This window comes from Myotis lucifugus, unplaced genomic scaffold, assembly GCF_000147115.1.
Source record: "Myotis lucifugus unplaced genomic scaffold, Myoluc2.0 scaffold_415, whole genome shotgun sequence".
In the NCBI taxonomy this organism is placed as follows: domain Eukaryota; kingdom Metazoa; phylum Chordata; class Mammalia; order Chiroptera; family Vespertilionidae; genus Myotis; species Myotis lucifugus.
In genome coordinates, this window is record NW_005871463.1 from 207845 (window position 1) to 213761 (window position 5917).

General features: G+C 57.0%; 1 long non-coding RNA gene across 1 annotated transcript; it reads left to right on the forward strand.

Annotated features, from left to right (window-relative positions):
• Nucleotides 1-88: 88 nt before the first annotated feature.
• Nucleotides 89-2187, forward strand: LOC111823180. The gene is made up of 2 exons (XR_002826181.1): nucleotides 89-203; nucleotides 850-2187. It is a non-coding gene; the product is annotated as an uncharacterized LOC111823180 (long non-coding RNA).
• Nucleotides 2188-5917: the final 3730 nt, after the last annotated feature.

The window sequence follows — 5917 nt, forward strand, 5'->3', positions numbered from 1 at the left end:
CCGCCGCGCCCCCCGCGCTGGCCGCGCCCTCCCGCGGGTGTCCCCCGGAGCCGGCCTGCGGCGAGGCTGCCGCTGCGCGCCGGCCCCGCGGGCCTCCCCGCGACCCCCGCCTCCTCTAGAGTCGCCGGGGCTCCACGGGGCGCGGGTTGGACTCCGGGCTTCCACCCCGTGGGGGCCGGGGGCCCATCAAGTCCCGGAAGCAGGTGTGTCACCTGTAGGGTTGCACAGACCTGGCCTTTACTGATGGGTAAACTGAGGCACGGGGGCGGGGCGTGGGGAGGGGTGTTGTCCGAGGCCCACGGTGAGGCAGTTTGGGGGCTGTGAACCAGGGGCTCCCGGAACAAGGTCTTTGCGCTTTCCCGCGACGGCAGCCACCGCGGCAGCCCCCACCTGTTCGCACTGGTGAGGGCGCCCAGGAGGGCAGAGCACAGAGTAACAGAAGTAGCTGATGGCGAGAGGCAGGAGCTGCGCGGGCTGCGATTGGAGTGGGCTTGAGGTTTTTATTTTTAAACTAAATGCCCTCTACATGCGTTATGATACAGAGACTGAGCGCAGACACGCTGGTCTTCCCAACAGCTTCCAGGCGGGCTGAGCGAGAAAGGCCCTGGGGTGGCAGACCCCGCCTTTGACTCATTCAACCAGCAGGCACTGACCTTCCCCATCTCCCTGGCTCTGTCCCCACTTGACCATGGAGCTCCGCCTGGACCCTCAGGGGACAGGAGGGGCTGGGAGGGCCATGGCACTAGCTCTGGAACCCGCAGGCCCCAGTTCAAACTCTGGCTCCAGAACCAGCTGTGCCCTTGGGCAGGTCTAAATATAACCTTCCCCCTGCACTTTCCTTCCTTACAGAATAGGGCCAGCAGTGCCCTGCAGGTGAGCGTGAACTATCACAACCTGTGCTCACGATGCCAGCATTCTTCCTGTATTTGTGACAACTTTACAAAGCTAGGCAGAATGTCTCTGTCCTATGGAGTTTATATTCTAGGGAGGGAGGCAAGCAAAATCAAGAAGACAGATCAATTTAAAACAAACAAAAAGCCCCAAAACACTATGAACAGACTGTGAGGAATTCCATGAAAAATGAAGATTATTGAGCTGCAGTGTCTGGGGGATTCTGACTTGGGAGGTGGGAACATTGACAAAGGAGTGGGCACCGGCAAATGGTGCAGCAAGAACAGCCAGCTGGGCCAGTGGGGATCAGACCTGGATAAGGAATCGAGACGTATCCAAAGAGGAATGGGGAGCCATTGTAGGCATCTATAATAATAAAAGCGTAATATGCAAATCGACCAAACAGCCAAACAGCGGAATGACCATCAGGGCTACTTTCCAGACGACCTTCCGGACGAAGCCATGGCTGTGAAGGCCTACTCTTGCACGAATTTCGTGCATCGGGCCTCTAGTTTAAACAATAAAATCCTTGCCGATTTCTCTCACACTCTATGCCCAATCTCAGTAGCACATCCTGTTGGCTCTACTTTCAAAACAGATGCAGACTCCCTGCTCTTCTCCCACCTCCACTATCACCACCCCTATGGGTCTCCTGCTTCCCGCCTTGACCCCTTCAGTCTAATCTCACAGCAGCCAGAGTGAGCAGGTTAGAACAAGTCAGATCACAACCCTCCTCTGCTCAAGAACTTTCTAAAGCTCCTGTATCAGTCAGAATAGAAGTCAAAAGCCTTATGGCACCCACTGGGCCTGATCTGGCCATACCTCTCCCTTTATCTCTCCAGCCTTCTTATGCACCCTCCTTGCTCTCCCTCACCCTGTTCCAGACTCTGTGGCCTCCTGGCTGGTCCTCCAACACATCAGGCGCATTCCTGCCTCGGGGCCTTTGCACTTGCTGGCCTCTCTTCTGGACTCTCTTATCCCTAGTTATCCGCATGGTTCACTTCTTTACATCTTCATTTCCTCAGCCAGGTCTTCCCTAAGCCCCTTTGAAAATTGCAAACCAGGCCCCTCCTACACCCACCCTTCCCAGCACTGCCTGCTCATTTCTCTGCTTGACTTTTTCCATTTGGACTGACTGACATCTGACAAACTCTTTACTTAACTTTCTTCCCTCCATGGGAATGGAAGCTCCAGGAGAACAGATTACTTTCATTTGTTTTGTTCCCTGTGTATCCCCTGAGCCTAGACCAAGGCCCAGCACACAGTTAGGTGCTCAATAAATGTTTGTTGAATGAATGAATTAAGTGAAATGATCTGACTTACATTTATCAAAGGAGCACTCTGGCTGCTGAGGGCGGGGGGGCGGGGGGACAAGGCTCCCAGGAGGAAAGAGGGGATGCAGGTGGCTGGTCAGTAGATGGTTACCATGGTAACAGCCAGGAGAGATGGCGTTCTGGACTGGTGGCGGGAGTTGAGGGAGCTCAGGAATGGCCAGAAGGAGTTGGGGTCAGGAGTTGTGCTTTAGGAAGAGCACATGGGACTGGGGAAGGGCACTGGTTGTGGGGATGAGGGGAAGCGGGCCCAGGGGGCACATGGGAGTTCTGCTAGTGGACCCATTACACAGCTGGGCCAAAGTTCAAGCAAGTCAAGGCTCTAAATCTGAGAAGCTGAAGACCCTGCACTCAGTTATGCAGATGATTAAAAGCAAAATGAACCAAGAATATAAAAAACAGATACTGAGACTCTATTCTCAGAGAGACGGCAAGCTCGAAAGCTCAGAATGGGAGAATTCAGTAAATAGAGAAGAGGCCATTTAAGTCAGGGGATGACAGAGGCCGGCAGCAGCTCCCGGAGTTTCCTGTGCCAACCCTTGTGATGCCCATTGTGGAGGGACCACCAGAGACCCCCGAGAGGGGAGGACTGTGCCCCAGGTCCCCAGGCATCAGACCATGATCCCAGCTGGCCTGACTCCGCTCAGAACCTTGAGAAAGTCACTTGCGGAGCACAAATGAGAACCAGTCACTATTTATTCTGACACCACAAGGACAGTGATTTTTAGACTCGGCGCTGATGTCAGAAGCAACCGGAGACTGTGCTAAGCTCCCACTTCCCCGGAAAGGCATGCTGTCACCTCCTCGGGCCACCGAGCTTTCCTCCCGGCCCCCGTTTGGAAATGCTCACTCTCCACGCATTCCTCAGAGGCAGGCTGCGTCTCAGCGAGGTGACGGGGCTCAGCAGCTGTCGGGTGGCATCATTTGCGGGGACAGGGGCTCATGGGGGTCCTCTTAGGGCCCATCCGAGGGTGCCACCTCCGCCCCGTGACACTTGGGGAAAGTGCATCTTGGGTTTGCCTCCCCGGCTGGAACATGCTGACTCCGGACAGTTATTCTGGGCACGAGAGCCCTCCCGCCCGGCCCGGCCTGGCCTGTGGGCAGAGGTGTGCCTTGGGCTCCCAGCATCTCTGAACTACGAGCACCCTCCACAGGGCAGCTCGGTGGAGGAGGGCAGAGGGGATGTCCACACACCAGCCCACCCCTGGGCCCCCACGGGCCTGGCCCCTGCAGCAGCACCACCTCCTAGCAACCTGCGCCGGGAGCAGGCGAGGGAAGGCGGCCACCAGTGCGTGGACTGGATTCGGGATCTCTCTGGGAGCTTCGTTGGTAGCGGGCCATGGTTTCTATGGAGATGACCGGGGTGTGAGGGACACGGGCTAGACTTCCCCTCCGAGCCTCAGTTTCCTCGTGTATAAAATGGGAATGATGGTATCTGCCCGGCTTCTTTCTGGGTGCGGATGGGAAACTCAGACAAGAGATTTGAAAAAATGACTGACCTGAGGTTGGGTGTGCCAGGCACGTACTCGGGATAGACCCCCCCCCCGGCCCCCCCCCCACACACACACACGCTCTTCTCCTTCCCAGAGTTGCCATCAGCCGGAGTTTGTAGCCCTGAGCTTCCCCCTCCTGATCACGTGGCCTGTCACGTAACTCACATCCGGGGGAGAAGGCCGGGAAGTCTGGCCCACCTGGCAGTGTTGTTTTCAATGCAGATTAAGGCGTCCACATTCAGGTTTGATTCCCCTTTTAAACGCTTTACAGACACCTGCAGTGGGTTGAACAGTGGCCCCTAAACAGTTATGTCCACGTCCTAATCCCAGGAACCTGTGCATGTTAACCTATTTGGACAAAGGGTCTTTGCACATGTAATTAAGCGAAGGATCTTAAAATGAAGAGATCATCCTGGATTATCCCAGTGGACCCTAAATCCAGTGACAATGGTCCTTAAGACGGAAAGGCAGAGAGAGATCTGAGACAGACAGAGGAGGAGGAGAAAGAAGACAGAGGCAGAGGTTGGACTGATGCGGCCACAAGCCCTGGACGGCCTGGCAGCCCCGGAGGCTTGAAGAGGCAGGAGGGACCCTTCCTGAGAGCCGTGAGAGGGAGCCTGGCCCCTCCGACAGCTTGATCTCAACCCTGGGCCCCAGAACCCTGAGAGAGCGACGTTCTGCTGTTGTAAGCCCACCTGCTGGTGGCGATTTGTTCTAGTAGCCCCAGGCCACTGATACAGCCCCCAATCTTCACAGACCCCCCTCTCCCCACCCCCTACCCCCCACCCTCACCTCCGCACAAGGAAGGGAGAAGTGAGGTCAGAGAGGTAAGGCCTTGTCAGGGCGTCATCTCCAACTGGCAAAAGTGAGTGGTTGCAACAGCGATGGTGTGGCCTGTGAAGCCCAAAATGATTATTATCTGGCCCTTTACTGAAACGTTTGCCCACCCCTTACTAGGTGGGCAATGTCAGATGGTGATACCTGTTCTAGAGAAAATAAGGCAGAGTAAGAAGGTCGGCGGGTGAGAAAGGACTCACTAGGAAAGCGACATTAGTGCAGGGACCTGGAGGAAGGCAGGAGGGAGCTTTGCAGCCAGCGGGAGAGGCCAGTGCAAAGGCCCTGAGGCACGGTGAGGGCTGGAGGGGTCAGAGCAGAGAGAGACAGGTCAGAGAGGAGCAGGCCAGCTCCGCAGGGCCATGGAGGACACCTCCTCTGAGTGAGAGGGGAGGACCATCTGGGGCCCGGAGCAGAGGAGGCATGAGTTTGGGTTTCCATTGCACAGGATGTCTCTGCTCCTGTGTAGGAATAGACTGAAGGGGCCGTTGCAGTGGTCCAAGTTCAAGAGGGTGGTGACCGAGACTGCAACGGCAGAGATGGCGAGAAGTGGTTGGATTCTGGGTCTCCCTGAGGGCAGAGGGGACGTGGAGAGGAATGTCAAGGCTGAGAAGAGAAGGTGTCCGGGATGATGCCAAAGCGTTTGACAGGAGTAAGGCTGGGCTGCCACGCACTGAGACCGAGACCTGAGAGCCAGTGTGCAAAAGGGAAGAGAGGCTAGGGTCGGGGCGAAGTCGGCCTTGAACTTGTCTAGCCCAGATCCTGTCCGATTTCCCGGTGGAGGGTCTGGGGTTTAGGGAAGAGGCCTGGGCTGGGCGTAGAAACGTGGGATCTTCAGTTCTGGAGGCCATCATCCTGGAGGAGCAGCTACGAAGAAAGAGGTTCGAGGGCTGCACGATGGGGCTCTCCGAGCGCCCCGCACGGGTGAGACCGGCCAGGAGAGAGTGGGTTCCAGAAGCCAGGAAAGAAAGTGAGGGAGGGGGAGGGCCAAGTGTGGGCTGCTCCGGGCAAGCGGGATGGGCTGGAGCCTCATCCACTGGGCCTAGCAGGCGGCCACTGGCCCGTGAGCAGTGTCCCGCGCACCTGGCGTTTCCTGGGGACCCGGCATGAGGCTCACACTGAGGGAACACGCAGGGCTCCGCAGGGACGAGGCAGAAACCGCCTGCCCACACCTGGGTGGGACCCTGGGCAGCCGCCAGACCGCTCCGCTCAGTCTCAAGTGCAGTGAAGTTCGTGGGTCCACTTCTGGTCCCCAGAACAGCCTCAGTTCAGGAGCTGCAGTTCCAGTTTCTGTTTAATGATCAAAAATAACGATTATTCAATCCCAGCTTCTCCCCTCTCCCAGCTCTGCTGGCTGCAGGTGGGGGA